The 17,415-nt window shown below is 35.4% G+C and overlaps 1 long non-coding RNA gene across 2 annotated transcripts in view; it reads left to right on the forward strand.

Moving 5' to 3' along the window:
* The window catches only part of LOC145664597 (uncharacterized), a 506,108-nt gene that overhangs the window by 212,657 nt on the left and 276,036 nt on the right, over positions 1-17,415 (forward strand). For both annotated transcript variants that reach the window (XR_014127473.1, XR_014127472.1), the window contains exon 2: positions 8,601-8,692. This is a non-coding gene — a long non-coding RNA (uncharacterized LOC145664597). The remainder of the gene's footprint in view (positions 1-8,600; positions 8,693-17,415) is intronic.

Here is a 17,415-nt window from a genome sequence, read left to right on the forward strand (position 1 = left end):
TGCCATCAGAAATACGCATATCTTTATTAGAAAAGGAAATTTTGTCCTATAGCTAACCCATACAAGGTGCATGTCAAAAAAAGAGCTGATAATTTTTTTACGCTGCTTTGGCAACACTCATGAGGTTGATCATGAGCAGGAGTGTGTCTTAGTATTCTGTGCTTGCAACAGAGATAGAATCATCCCAGTGGAATTGCATACCTGCGAGTAGCAATAAGGTGAAATGGCTGCTGTATTACGAAATCCCCCCAAATGTGAAGTGAGATTTGTCATAGATTTCTAAACGCCAAAAAACAAAATGCAGCTGACATCTATAGGGAATTGTGTGCCATTTACGGACCGACAGTAATGAGTGAGACGAAGATCAGACAATGGTGCAGAAAGTGAGCGTTTAAATGTTCATGGCGAAGAGCATAGCGGAAGGCCTTGTGTTCAGATGGACGATCTGGCAGAACGCGTTAATAAGAAAGTGAGATCCAATCGCGGTTCACAAAAATTGAACTCAGCAAAGAATTTCCAGAAGTCTCTGCAAAAATAGTGCCCGACTTGTTGAATTGTGAATGATAAACTGGAATATCACAAAATGTGTGCGAGGTGAGTGCCAAAAATGCTGACAGATGCTTACAATTCCCTATGCGCATGTGATTTTTTGTTCGACTGGGGGAAGATGGATAAGACCTCTTTTCTCACACAATGACAGAGGATGAAAGCTGGATATCGTACGCCACTGGGGAGTTGAAGCAGCAGTGAATGCAATTGCAGTATTTTGGTTCTCCTGAAGCGAAGAAATTGGACCTAAGACATCAGAAGAGTCATGGCAATCGTGTTTTGGGACCAAAAGGATGTGATTCTTATGAGATTTTTGGAAGGAAGATGAACAATTACACCAGATGGGTATTGCCAAACACTGAATAATCTGTGACGTGTTATCCAAAATGGGTGGAGAGGAATGTTACGTTTTGAAATTCTTCCGGTTCATAGCAACACTCGCCTATACACAGCTGCTTGTATTAAGACAAGTTAAAGATTTCGATGAGGACTATTCAGTCATACCCCTCAAGTCCCAGCCCTCCTCACAACCAGCTGATTTTTACACAAAGGGTATACGGAAGCTTGTGCGACTGTGACTGTGTCAAAAAATAGCCAAGTTATGTATAATTGTATATCAATCACAATAAATTTCTTCTCCTGCCATTGAATTGTTTGTTTGTTGTTTTTGACATGGCCCTTGTAATAGAAAATATTAATAATAATATGACCAGAATACGTTTTAGATAGGGCAGAATTGTCTTCACTGTGGTAGAAATATGTACTTTCAATTTTTAGAAATCTCTCTATTTATTAATTGTGAACAGCTTCGTATAGCTTCACTTTATTCAATCGTTTCTGATTCGATCTAGATGAAGATCTCATCCTAAAATACACTGAAAACGCCAATAAATAAAAAGTATAAACCACAAACCTAACTAAATATCCGATAAAACATGGAGTATTCGCTGTTTCTACAATATTTTTGGTAGGGATGCAATGGTAGCGCTTCAACCGATTTTTTAGGACTTACAGCTAGATAATTTTTAGGACTTCTACCGTTCAGGGACTTTGCACTTTAAGACTGAAGTTCAATGCAGTTTAAGAATTGTGCCACGTCCCCGGAACTACGTGTACTGAACATGCGTATTTTGTGAACTTGTTTAAAACGTCGAAAGTGAAGTAATACATTGAGGAAATAATGGCTTTATTGAAAAACTTCAAGGACTGTTGAGACAAAAACATATTTGGATAAAATCTACATGTCTCTGTCTGAAAGCATTACTACCTAGGTAGTAAGTTCGATGAAGTTTTGTTTTCCATAAGGCCGTAGTAAAGAAGAATATAGTTAGTCAGGTACCTTCTTCCCTCCCCTTTCCCCCGAAAACTTTTCAAAGTTTACAAGAATAAATTAGTATTAGTCATTTTTATAGTCTCTCTAATAAGGATCCATTTGAAGGCCACTTTTTTGGAAAAGGGAATAGTTTTAGTATTCTAAAATAATGTTTTTGTAAATGGAAATGACATTCAATAGAACATTGGAATACCACTCCCACGGAAATAGGTTATTGCATTCCATTCCAAGGAATTAAGTAATGATTTTTTTAAAAAAAATACATAGTTAAAATCAAAATATTCAAAACATTTTATGGTAAATTGTAGCTATTTTAGGTCTTATTTCACAGTGATGTCTTGTGCGACATACACATTCTTTGCTCCAGAAATGAAATCGAAATTCGCTGCCAACAATTATGACTGAGACACTCCTGTTCTCCAGGGGGGGGCTTTAGGATTTTAATTTTGGGTAGGCCTGCTCCCTCGCTTATGGATACATATACACATTTGATTGATTAATGACAGTAGGAAATTACTTTTACAGTAATGATTGATGCTATTTGTTAACTAGTTATCTACCATTAACATGAATAGCAAAAAATATATTTACTCTTTATTGTATCTTTTACCGTTCATATATTTTTCAAACTTTTTTGGTAGGCCCGTGCCTATCCGGCCTACCCGGTAAGGTCGTCACTGCTATGTTCTCTGTTCGGCTAGATGAATACAGGTAGCGTATCTTTAAATTGCGGCTGTAGCCGACTTGCTCCCTTTTCACACTTTTGTTTCTGTTGTCGTTTATTGCAGTGGGAATGGCTTTCGATGTTGTATCTATAAGTTAAATAAATGAATAAATACAATTTCCTTCGTATATGTCTAGTGAAATCAGGAAAATTAAATCGGGCTTCATTACAGGTTTTTAACTTTTGATCTACGGATCCTGAAGTTATCAACATAGGATAATATCACATATCACTTTTTATTTGATAACATACGATTTCGAAATTTTAATTAGTTTTAAGATCAAATTCACAGAGTTTAAAATGCAACTTCATAGTCAAATGGTTAATGCCTGTGGTCAAGGATTCAAACCCAAGTGGGAGCGCTTGTCTTGAATAAAAAACCGAGTAGTGGTTCGGATCTCTCATTAAGCAATAGCCCTATATTTCGGCACATGCAAATAATTAGTTGCAACTAATTAATCAATTCTCGTAAGTTATTTAATTTTGAATTTTATATTAGAAAAACATTTTACATTTCGTATGCATATCCCAACCACAAGATACGACCTTACCAATCCGTATTCTAAATGATAGAGAAAATAGTTTTAATTTGCGTGTAATCCTGGGTAAAGGACAAAAAGCAACAAATTCCAACTAAATCGCAGACAAATCTTGAACTTCATTTATTCTTATGTGTAGATAACGTACACATACCTTAACTTTAATATTCAATACAATTTACAAATATTCGTGAACTGTGTTTTCTCAACGTCAATTAATCAGAGTTTCTTTTTAATATTCTTTATATCGATCCTACTCTCTTCACTATACACGCAATTCATTCGCAAATGTACTATTCTACCTGTAAGTACTGTATCTTTTCTAGTAACATTAGGCCTATATAAACTAGTTGTTTAAAAAAATATATCCACCCACGGTAAGAACTTTTTTCCTAAAATTTTAATCACATTGAAGTTATTCTTTCCTTGACCAGTCACAAACTTACCAAAACTCGCTTGTAAATGTCAAATCAAGAAAATTGAGATTGTTTTTAAAGCTACAAACATATAGCGTATTATTGAGTTTCCCCTCGTTTAAGCTCTTATGCAAATACTTTGTATTCCGCTTACCATGTATAAGTCACAACCAAAATCTGACAACATTAAAATTTTGAACAGTGAAAGGAGACACTGATGGAAAAGTTTGTGACTAAAGTGATCTTAGATTAATGATGATGTTGAGGAATAATATTCCAAAATTTATCCAATTCATTATCATTAAAATTGGTATAGTTACTATGACGTATGGGCAACCAAGCAATGCATAAGAGTATTGTTGGATTGCGTACTGTGATGGGTGACAATGAAATAATCTTTCTTACACCTTCACTTGAGCACATGCGTTTGTGTTTATAAAATAAATGAAATGAAATTTGTAGTTTTACGTCCCACGTTTTTGGGCATTAATAAAACTGAATGATTATGAAATAAATTAAAGAGGGAGAGAATGGAAAACCTCCGAGAAAACCGACGGACATGATACTTCCACCACAACCCCACATAGCCTGGGGTCGAACCAGGGACCCCTTGCACCAGAGGTTAGCACTCTACCACTGGGACACCGTAAAAGTACTGCATTGCGAGATAAATACAATATTTGTGACATGTAAAGACAGAGAATCTTTGAAATGACAAGCTACATCTTTTTCTTATGAGAGATCGTCAAAAATTGATCGAGCTAGCCCATAAAATTTGTCGCGTGAAATATGAAAGATACCGCTAAGTCCAAACAATGTTATGTTAACAGGGATGGGCACGAGTCGAGCTAAAACTCCACTTGACTCGAAATTCGAGTAGAATTTGAGTCGAGTTGCGAGTCGAGTCAAAGGTAATTTTCTTGAGTCGAGTTCCGAGCCGAGTCACTGTTTTGAGGTCGAGTTTCGAGTCAAGTCGAGTTTGATAACTGGCTCGCTCGTTCAGCTCGTTTTAACTCGTTTTGAAATTAGATTGAAAAGCGAAAGCTATGAGAAATGTAAGCAATAATATGGAATACTTTTAGTGTTGCTTACGACAGAGGACACTACTCGCATCTCGTCTCGTCTCGATAACGAGACGACAATAGACTTTTGTAACGAGTCAGTTTCAAATGTCGTGAGCACCAACTGTGTAGTCTTTACCACCAAGGTACATACTGTAGTTCTTACCACCAAGGCTGAGACCTACAGGGTCGAATTTTTGAGCCCAAGCGGAAGCCCGACCAGGGTAGTGATGTCAGTCTGCTTGGCTCGGTTAAAGTGAGCGAGCAGCTTGAGCCAACTCGGTTACTATCAGCCATCGGCTTAGCTCAATGGCTCGAGTCGGCTCGGTTGGGATGAGCCACCGACTCAGCTCAGATTAGCCAGCGGCTCGAGCCAGCTCGGTTGGATGAAACTGTTGGCTTGGCTTACTTCTCTGTTCGGCTCGATAGTCAATGAACTGTAAGCCGAGCCGCTCGAGCTGCTGACAACCCTAAACCCGAGCCGAGCAGTTTTGAACATGTTTGGCCCTTGTCCTATAACTTTTAAGAATTTTTGGCTTGAGCCCGAATATTTGCTCCTCCGGAACTCAAACCCAGAACCTCGTGAACGGTGTCTTTGCTTCCTGAAGACTTCTCGACTACCGAGATCGGTAGTCAACTAGTTTTTAGTATTTAGATACAAACCGGCTTCTTTCATGGTTATATATGGTGTTGTAATAATAATAATAATAATAATAATAATAATAATAATAATAATAATAATAATAATAATAATAATAATAATAATAATAATAATAATAAGAAGAAGAAGAAGAAGAAGAAGAAGAAGAAGTTGTAGTAGTGGTCTATATAGTCATTGATGATTATATAGTCTATGTAGGATACTTGAAGAGAGTACTTGAAACTGCACACAGAATTTAGCTCGATTTGGTTCGTTTTGGCTCAACTCGACTCGAAACCCGAACCGAATTCGAGTCGACTTGGATGAAATTTTACGAGCCGGGTTCTCGAGTCGAGCCCAAAGATGCCTGTTTCGAGTCGAGTTGAGTTTCAGAGAAAACTCGCTCGAACTTGCTCGTGCCCATACCTATATGTTAAATATTTTCATGTAGTCTGTATTCAAAACGACTGCACTACTTTTTATTTCGGGAAGATGACTAAATAAACAATTATATTTGAAATATTTAAGATATGATATATTGATTAAGAGATGTCACACTTGAAATAAGACTCTTAATATTTGAGTTTGAGTAACAGAAATCACTGATTCACTATAAAATCCTGCAGGAATACTGTAGAGCTGGTATTTCATCTGCTTCTGGGTAATCGAATCTGTCTGAATCGCAGAGTCTCTCCGAGTCACCGGTTCTGTTTGGTTCAAACCGGATCTGAGAAGCAAGACCTAACCTTAAATGACCCGGACAAAATTCTTACCCAAGTGACCCGGTGACCAGTGTCATCATTACTTCCTAAGTATAATAACAGTGAAAAATGTTCTGACACCCAGTGACTATATTTGTGACAACTCTTGACCACCTGACCGATCTCGAACAAATTTTCAACATTGATGAATTTTAGGCCTGGGATAGTTTTTATCATTCCACTTTGCCTGTGTAGCTTGGAGGAAGGGTGTATATATATATATATATATATATATATATATATATATATATATATATATATATATATATATATATATATATATATATATATATATATATAGGGGCGGATCCAGGATATGATCAAGGGGGCTAAACCATATTTTGCCGTGTAAAGCAGGATTGAAGCTAATCTTATCCAGTGTATACCTGAGCGTCAAGGGAGAGCTACAGCCCCTATAGCCCTCCCATTGGATCCGCCACTGTATATATATATATATATATATATATATATATATATATATATATATATATATATATATATATATATATATGGGTTTCAGAGTCGCTGAAATGAACAGTGACACTTCCGATGCCGTTTAAATCCAAATTTAAGCACGCAACTTGGGGAAGGGGAGAATATATACAGGGTGGCTCAAAAATAGGTATATAGTACTGATCAGCTCATTGCACTATATATCATTTCTTATTGTTATCCATCAGGTAGACTTAGTTTCTTTATTATTTGTTCTCAATGTGTTTTTACTTACATCTTAAGCTCGGAAGAGCCGAAGCAAATAAACCTATAAACTAGATTGTTATACTTGACCCATGCAGGGGTGTATACCTACTTTTGGGTACCCTGTATAAAAATCATTGACAATGACCAACATCAGAGAGCGATTCAGTAATAGTAGAAAGTGACTGACTAACGGAATATATTACTATTTTTTTCTCATTTTAAACTCAACGAAACGGATAATTGACGCTAGTAATTTATATGAATGAAAAAGAAATTATACAGAATTGAATTTGTAGCTGGTGCCCAATACACAGTGGTAATTTGAACATTAACAGCATAGGAATAGCAATGCTTCACTGCAGCAAAATTCCGAGCGAGTCATATGTCACAACTTACAGAATAATAAGTTATACTGTACATGTCTTATGGGAAAATGCAGGATTATTTCGAAAAATGAAGCTAAGTTGGAAACATGGCCGACTTACAGAGTTGACTAAGTTAACATGTTCTATTGAATATCCAGAAATGCCGTATGCTTCTAAATATCGTTTGTAAAGATAATGGATGGGAAAAGAAGTTTTAACATACATATTAAATTACCGTAAACGAGAAGAAACTTACACAAAATATTTATAGACTTTACTTTATTAGGTCTGAATGTTCCTTCAAAGCTGTCATATTACTAATATTCAGCGTCTTAGCCAGACAAAATAGCTTCCATAACATCAAACAATGTCTGTCTTCTAGTATCTATTGAGAATTTTCAAAACACTCATCAACAGTGTCTACTCCTCTTTTATTTTCTAATATGAAAAAATAAATATGTTTTTTATGTCATTTTTTTTAAGATTGTAGGGTATTATCCTAGAAAAATAATGGGAAAAACAGTACATGGAACTAAATGTTCCGTATCGTCTTCAATCTTGTCTCATAATTTGACTCCCTTACTACTGATCTCCTAACATCAATTGAGTAAATTAGAGTTTTTTTAAAGCTTTATTTTGAAATATTTCATAAAACAGAATTGGTGACTTGAACTAGAAAAATAAATCACTGAACCAAGCAACGTTTATTTTAAAATAATAACTGTGTGATAGTTTCGCCCATAACTGAACATACTGGCTTCATCAAACACTGAGTCTCTGATGAAATCAATATCTTGAGTTAGTTGGCGAAACTATCACACAGTTATTATTTTAAAATAAACGTTGCTTGGTTCAGTGATTTCTTTTTTCTAGTTCAAGTTATTTCAGGTAGCAATGCTAATATGAACCAGTTAGATACAGTATTGATGACAACTATAAAGATAAAATGCCAATCTGCTGACATGTAAATTAGATACATGCTTTCTGTTTCGACTTTTTCTCCTCTTTTATCAATACCATGTAGAGGTATAGACATGAGACCTTAAAGAAAAACAATGAAAGGAAAATGAAATATTATACCATGTAGGATAAAGGAGACGGTGATAATGCGGATGAATGAAAATGGTGGAATGAAGAAAGGAGAGGAAACAGAGAACCTGAAGAAAAATCATGCACACAATGTTTGTGCAACACAAAACCCGATTGGCGTGAACTGGTATCGAACCAAGGATCAGACGCACCAGAGGTGAACTGAACCACTGGTCCCCTTAAACAAAACAAAAGAGTGCAATATATTTCTGAAATATGTACATATATATATATATATATATATATATATATATATATATATATATATATATATATATATATGTGTGTGTGTGTGTGTGTGTGTGTGTGTGTGTGTACACAGAATTTTGGAAAATGAAGTGAATGATATTGTTTAATTAATTTTTATTCATATGGTTTTGAAATTCAAATAAAATTTAATAAAATATATTAATTTTTATTGCAGAAAACAGTATGCTACTAAATGTTGGAGAAGGACAAGATTTCTAGGAACTTGATCAATGTTTAACTACGCAACAGAAAGATAATCAATCCTATGTAAGTAGACCAAATAATAATATTTATTTAATCTGATGAAATTAAATTTACGTACTTATTGGCTTTGCGAAATTTGATGCCTCTCAATTTGAGTTTTGTGTGTTCTGAATTCTCTTTCATTTTGAAACCATCATCATACATAATACGTATGTATCAAAGAACAATTTTTACTTAAAACGAGTATTTATATTGCTTCTACTTGCTTAATGTCAGGCTACTTATCTAATATACAAGGATCTCTTCCCTCCCCCATTTCCAATAAATATAATTATATACAAGTGAGTCTCGTTTCACAGTGTGCGAAAATACAGTAGACTAACAAACTATGGGAATTCAATACACAAACTTGAAGTAGTACATTTATAACTACTAGTTGAAATAAATTAATAAGATCAAAAATAGAACTTGTTTTTCAGACGCTGAATCCATATCAAAAATCTCAGTTGCTATACTTTACTTTTTCTTCTTTGGTGATAAAAGTTGAAGCTTGAAATCGTTAATTTGAAAAAATTCCGGATTGTATAGAGAGTTAAGGGAGAAGATAGAACCTACTCTTTGGGAGCTGAATCCATTGCAGAAAACTGCATCTCCATATTGCTCACCGTTTTTGCTCTTCAGAAATCAGCATTGAAAACGGAAGTAATAGTACCTAGGTAAATGGCCTGTGACACATCAATAAGGTGTCTGGGCCACAACAACCGATTTTAATGAAACTTGGTAGACTAATAGGACACCTTGCAAAACTAACGTAACTAGCAGACATTTGTCAAAACAGCTGTAGTTTCTGAGATACAGTCAATTCATTAAAGATGATATTTGTCGTGATATCTCGGCTCCACCGAGATCAAGCAAACTTTGCAAGCCATAGTAGATACATGATAGCTTTAAAACGAAATTAAAACGAATTGTTTGCACCTGCGCAGAATGCGCAAATAATTGTGCGCATGAGCAAATCTCGTAAACGTGAAGACTGCGAAATATTTTTCTCTTGCTTGGATTGAACTATATAACGATTATAACGTACTGCAAGAAAAAAAAAAACTAAACTCAAAGGCGACCGTTTTCAAGCAACTGAGGTGAGAAGATGTTGGAGGTGGTCTGCCCCTGGATACCACCCTCTAGTTACGGCACTCTGTCTGGCTTCCCAGTCGTACATTTTCCTTACACCTGTGTAGAAGTCATATAGTTAAAGTTAATAGTCGCCATATTCGGGTCGTAGTGATATCAAGTACTGTAACTCATCAATGTTGCATAACAGTAACACAGTATTAAGAAAGCGTAAGGATAAACTATGAGGCCTATAGTCGCGATCTATTGAAACTAGTGGTAGGCACAAAGACAGGTTTTTCTGTTTTCGGTTTTTAGGAAAACCGAAACATGGTTTTGAGAAGTTTCAAAACCCCGATATTTAATCGAAACCGGTTTTAACCGAAATCAGTTCCGTTTTCACCGAAACCGGTTATCCATTTTCTACAAAGCAGGTTCGGTTTTTCACCGGATCCAATTTCGGTTTTCTTCAAACGCAGTTCCTGTTTTTTTTTTTTTTTTTTAATTTGTTCTATTTCTGACCAGAATAGTATCCGTTGCTCTCCGGAACTCGATTCCGTTTCCACAGAACTAGTTTTATGTTTTCCAAAAGTTCTCACAGAAATCAATTTTGGTGAGAAACCAACCGGTTATTTGAGAAAACCGAAACCGGTTTCGACGAAAAAAACGAACCGTATTGGACAGGACGAACCCGGTTTCGGTGAAAAAACAAACCGGTTTTGGAGGAAATGAAACCGGTTTTGTGAAAACCGGGCCGGATTTGAAGAAAAGCGAAATGTCGGTTTTTTGGATTTTGGTTTCTCTAGAAATCGGTTTTCGGTTTTATAAAAAACGGTTTTGTCCATTCCTAATTGGAACCGGGCTATACTTTTTGTGACGAGACTGTTTCACGCGACGAGATGAGACAACCCCAAAGGTCTCGTCTCATGGCCGCACTAACTATATATAGGTAACCCTATGGTCTATGATTTTGCAAGTTTCTTTTGAAGCATAGATGGCTGCATCCCACTGATGTGTTCCAATAGACCGCGACAATAGGCCTGATAGTTTATTGTTACGCTCTCTTAATACTTTGTTAGTTTTGCAAGGTGTCCTATTAGTCTACTAAGTTTCATCAAAATCGGTTGTTGCGGCCCAGACACCTTATGGATGTGTCACAGGCCCTTTCAACTTTTTCCGGTTTTGATAATGTTAAGGGATGTGATGGTATGTACTCTTGAGACTCGAAATCAATTGCAGAAAATTGTTTATCGCTACCTATTGCCATTCTTGTTCTGTCGCAATAAATATTGAAATCCAAAATGATTCATTTGAACTTCTTCCGGATTCAATATAGGGTTATTGGAGAAGGCGGAACCTTTTTTTTTTTTTTTTTTTTTTTTTTTTTTTTTTTTTTTTTTTTGAAAACCCGAGTCAAGTGCAAAACCCACATCTTCATAGCACTGACCGTTTTTGCTCTACGGAAATCAGTAGTAAAATACGACCACCTCCGGTTTGGATAAAATGTTAGTATTCTTTTGAGTAGTGATAGTATTCTTTTGAAACCCTGAATCGTTTGCAGAAAACATCTTATTGCTATCTAATACCATATTTGTTTTATGGCAATAAAGGTTGAAACAGGAAATGGGTAATTTGAGCCACTTTCGGTTTTAATAGAGGAACAGAGAACGTGGTGTATTGTTGGGAAGCTGAATCAATTGCAAAAACATAGCATCTCGATATCTCTTATCGTTGTTGCTCTAAAAATTAGTATTGAAACCGGACGTAGTAGTAAAATTAATCCCTTCCGGTTTTGGTAGGTTGTTGGATATTGTGCCAATATGTTCTCTTGAGACACTGGATCGATTGCAGAAAACCGCTTGCCGCTATCTTTTAGCACTTTTGTTCTGTGGTGATAATTGTTGAAACCTTAAATTGTTAATTTCAACAGCTAGAGAGTTAATTAATAAAGAAGATGGAACTTATTTTTTAGGTGGTAAATCGATTGCAGGAACCCGCATCTCAATATCTCTTACTGTTGTTGTTCTGTGGATTTGAGTATTGAAACAGGAATTAATATTGAATTTGAACCACTTTTGGTTTTGGTAGAGTGTTCGGGATAGTCATGATACGTTGTCTTGAGACTCCGAATCGTTTACAAGAAAACCTCTTCTTCGCTATCTGTTACGGTTTTCGTTCTATGGTGATAAAGGTTGAAACCGGAGGAACGAGTAAGGTCGCGTTCTCTTCTCCGATGAAAACACATTCAATCTGAGTAAAAATTCTAGACATACACTTATCTGGCGAGAAGTGAGAACACGCAATAAATCTAGGAACATTTCGAACACTATTATTTTAATGGAGGTGCTCTTGTGTGGTAGCCATAATAGTGTACGGGCATACAGACCTCCTAATTTTTAAACATGGTACACTCACCGATCAATGTTATTATGACATTGTATTTCTCCTTCATGAGCATCTTTTCAGAGGTAGAGTCAGCCCCAACTTCTTCTTTATGGATGATAATGCACGACCGCATCAAACAGCTCAGATGGCGGAGTTCTTGGAAGGAGATGATGTGCTGTGAATGAATTGTTCTGCGGGTTCCCCCAATTTATATTACACATTTAGAATGCTATAAGGAGACGTCTTGCAGGACGTTCAGATACACAAAGGACTATTTAGCAGTTGTCAACATCGCTGGTAATGGAATTCCATACCACAACAATTCATCACCAACTTTGTGAACAGCATAGAAGCACGTTGGTAAAGCATGCATTGCTGGTCGTGGTGATTACACATCCTTTTAAGAACCATGGCCTTCTGTAATTACAGGCGGGGGACATCATGAGCCGCAGTGCTTTCAGTATAAGTTATTGCTTCTGTATAAGTGCGACATTTTTGTTCTTCTAATCATGTGTTTCTTTCTATTGTTTCCTGTGTCACATTATAACATTACATGTATGGTTTAAGTTTCACCATTCTACGACACTTGGGAGTGACACAGAATATGAAATTTACTTTCGTATTTAAGTTTTGTATACCAGATGTATATAATCTATGGAAAATATATCAACGACAAAAAATATTTCGAAGGTACTAGTCTCGAGTTTGTAAGTATTACAGAAGTTCGTTTTGTCGTGATCTTTAATGAATTTGGTTTACTAAAACTCTAACAGTGTATTCGTCCTTCCGGAAGACAAAATATCCCAAGAACTACTTGATGAATCACAACCGAAATGGTCAATAAGTAGAACAAAAGTTAGGAATTGAGTTCGTTGTTGGAGGGAATACTCAAACCGAAAGTAGTAGAAATCAACCATTTCCGGTTTTTACGTTGATCACTATACAACAGATATAGATAGCGAGAAGGGGTTTTATGCACTGAGGATTGAAGCTACAAAAGTTTTGCAACCGCTCTTCAGAGTTTGATAACACTGCTCGTATCTGTCGCATCATGTGAACGGTCTTTCACCAAATTAAGCTGATAAAATCACACTTGCACTCCACAATTGGTCAAGAAAGACTCACGAATCTGGCCATTCTTTCTATTGAAAATGAAATAAAATCTAATATAGTTGAGATTTCCGCAGCAACCAAATCAAGAAAGATAACATTCTGAATGCTGGTGGAACACAGGCTATTAACGTAGTGGAAATAGCATAGAAAGTAGTTTCATGTTTCAACTTAAGACAATAAAAATATAAAAGTACCAAAAGAATAATAAAAAGCCGTCAAGATCTGTCAATTGACTGGTGATGGGTGGTACAACCCATAATAGAATTCTGTGTTCACATATTTAACGTATGATATATTCCCAATTATTCAATATATTCAGGATTTTTTGTTATAATATATTCTAATACTAAGGATGTTAGTAAATGGTAATAGAAAGTCATAAGTGACAGAATATAAATATGAGTGAATTATTAAACACAAAATGATGCAATCATAATACAAGTGTGAAATATGGAAACAATAGTAAAAAAGACAAGCAGGAGAGAAACATACAGTGCTTAACTATTCACTGATATTTCGGCAAAAGCAGTGGGACTAAATAGATCGTATATTATCACTGAAGAGAAACCTAGTAAAAGATAAATGATGACAGGCAGGAGAGAAATCTAATCTAGCCATTATTTACTGATACTTCGGTAAAAAAAAATAAATAAATAAATAAAAATAAAAAATAAAAAAAGTATCGTGTGTGATCACTGGAGAGAAACCGAATGTTAAAGTGAATGTTGCTAATTGCAGGAATAAAATCTAATTAAATAAAACCCCTGTAGTGTAAACTCAGACAGGTAAGAAACCATGAATAAACTTAGCCATATAAGAAATTGTACAGGAGGAACACCAAAGGCGAGAACCGAACAAGAAAATTCTAGAAAACTTGCTTACATTTACAGCTTACATTTAAAAATCGCGCCGGTTATATTATTATTTGCGATTTTTTCAATATCAGCTCATTGTTACATTTTGCACATAAATTTGTCTCTAAATATATTATTAGGAGCATTACTCCTACTATTCTATCTAATTACAGTACACGTTTAAACTAGGATAACTTAGGTGTAGGATAAATTTTGGATTCTTTGTAGCTTCCGTTAAACTTGTATCTCTAACCCTTTTTCTATCGTGTCTCTTGTTTAAAAATGAATAAAAAATATATGTAACGATAGCTCTGGTCCGGTTTTATTTTTAGATACCAGCCTGAAGGCGGTTCTTAGCGTTAATAAAATAGACAGGGATGCTGAATGTCACCCAAATTAAGTGGTTTAAACACACACACCAATGGGAAAGGGGGGAGTAGTAAACAGAAAGAATGATTATGTAAATGAATGTCAAAAATAGAAGTTTATAAATCACGATTACTCGAAAAGGGGCCCCGATCTACTTCACTGGCCCCGGGCCCCAGTTTGCCTTACGCCGCCACTGTTTTGGTATCAAACAAATTAATCCTAAAGTATTTGAACTTATGTGTATTATTTGATATTTGTGTTTTATACTATTCATGTGTTTTCCTATGATTGAAAAACACAATATTAATCGTATTATTCGTGTTTCATGTTATAGAGTATATTTGAAAGCAATTTTGTAATGCGAGAATATATATTGAAGTTAATAATTCATGTTTTCTATAAGGACTTCGTATTTTTAAAAATTCTTGCTTTTATATTCTCGTTCTATTCGAATTTTACGCCAATAATATAAATGTTAAAGAATAAAAGAAGATATTTTTAATGTAAACATGTGAAAGTAATGACAGGTATTTTATTTTTATTTATTTATGTCAAGCATTTTATTTAAGAATTACGGGTAATGAAAATCAAATTTATATGTTTTCTAAAGAACTTTGACTTTAAATGTTATCACGGATTCAGTCTTAACTTCTACTTTCATTCATATATCCATGGGTTTATGTGAGAAAAATACTGTGAACTGAGAAACCATAACGTTTTCCATATTGTACAGGAGTATTTTTCTGTGAATAGAAGTTTCTTTTGGAATGCGTTCAGAAATTAACACTTGCAAGAATACTCTCTTAGTAGAAGTATATTTTAGGCACACACTAATTTCCCCCCAGCTCGAAGTGCTTCAATTTCCTCACTGATAAACACTTTAACATTTGATATTGTAAAGGCCAGATCCAACGTTATTGTAACAGAGGGGTGCTTGAGCGATTGACTAGAAATTCAAACTCCGATTAGTGACAATGCACAGTTTTGTATTATTACAAGTGTAAACTCTTTAGTCAGTACAGAAGAGGCCGTGAATCGTGTTCAGAGTTGATGACTATGGATTTTGATGAGTCAGAGTAGGTCACAGTGGATGACAGTTGTTCATGGTGGGTGGTGGATCACGGTGGGCGGTGGGTCATAGTGGGTCGCGGTGGGTCAGAGTGGGTCATGGTGGGTGGTGAGTCGTAATGGGTCGTGGGTCAGAGTGGGTCATGATGGGTGGTGGGTCAAGTTTCCATTGACCCACGCCAACTCTGCCAATTATATAGGCTACCTTTAAACCTTCTATTGAAACAAGAAGTGGTAGAAATCTACTACCACCTCCGGCTTCAATATTAATTAAGAAAATATGTTATATAAACCAAACTCTTTTATGTGGTATACACGTGACACTGCTATTTATTCTTAAATTATAAAAAAGTAATGATATATCTGTAATATGTGTTTATATATAAATGAAAAACTTCCTTGCTTTATATCCCTTTCACTTACGGATACATATACATATACAAAACTTTCAGATTGAAATTCCTTAAACATACGAAAATATCCACTCGAAATAGATGATAAATCTTCTCTATATTTCTCCGGAGAGTAAGAAAGTGTCCTAATTGATTAAGTACTTATGACTTTCTTGCTCCATATTTCATTTGATGTAAACATCTAGCATGTGAGTTAACCAGATATTTAAATGAAAGTTAAAGTGCATCTTGTAATTCTCCCCTTGACAGCTATAACGAACACCTTTTAACGCAATTCAATGTAGTAAGTGAATTACAATGAAGCTACGAATCTATTTACAAAGTTTGCCTAACATTCCCAATGCTACTATAATGTGATGTAGTACGAAAAACACACAAAACAGAACGAATCAAAACAAGATTTGAAGAATAACCGTTACGCAATACACTTTGCTGTGTAAAAGATGGATTTTTCATTTAATTTTGATCCATTTCTTTTGATTGGATATTAAGTTTAGTGTTCCTTTTAGCGACAAGACTATATGACATCTACACCTACAGTTTAACGTGAGATACGAACCATATGAGCTCCCGCTGGGTATTGAACCCGGGTCTCCCACGCCAAAGGCACATACGCTAACCACTTAGCTACAAAGGAGCTCATTTTAAGTATTTTAAATCAAATGATATCTTTACCTTGATAATATTATAAGCCACACTGAAATTCAACCGTTTAAGTTCAGTCTAAATATTTTGTTCGGAGGTATAGGTCCTATCATATTTGCCTACTGTAGTCAAGCGAGGTTAAGACAAACCAGTGGTAGTGTGTTCACTTTATTTTTCCTATGGTTCTATATCATAGATTAGTGACTCCAAACCTAAATATCGTGCAGTCCCATAGGTTGTGTCGGGTAACGTCTCTATCATGTAAAGTTCTTTCCTTTGAAGGGGTAAGTAAAGATAGATTAAGTAAATTAGACGTTGGACTTGACTTTTATTACTGTTTTTTATTATATATATATTAAATATAATATAACAATACTTACAAAAATACAACAATATAACTTTTTCTTAATGCGAGGTAGGAAAATGGTAGCCCAAGACCTTGCAGTCTTGAGACATGATTTTTACAGAGCTCCGGGCAAGCTAATTAGATGGTGTAGGAAACTTCAGTGCTCTGAAGCAAGCAGTGAGGGGGTTAAGAGTTACAGAGGCCCTAAGCAGGCTAAGCAACTGAGGTAGGGATCCCCGACAGAGCTCCGAGCAAGCTAAACTGGGTGGAAAGGAAGCTTAGATTTTCCCAGCGAACTATAGAATAAATATCGCCAACATCTTTTAATTTTATAAGACGAATAATTGAATTCCTACGCCTTTATTTATTTCATCAGTGTAAAAATATATATGGAGTTTTTGCAAGATGTGTTTCAAGAATATTTATTTTAAAAAATAATATTACATTGATTCATCTCATCTTTGCCTGTCGATTACTACTTAC

The sequence above is a fragment of the Thermobia domestica genome, chromosome 11 (assembly GCF_964235325.1).
Source record: "Thermobia domestica chromosome 11, izTheDome1.hap1.1, whole genome shotgun sequence".
Lineage (NCBI taxonomy): Eukaryota > Metazoa > Arthropoda > Insecta > Zygentoma > Lepismatidae > Thermobia > Thermobia domestica.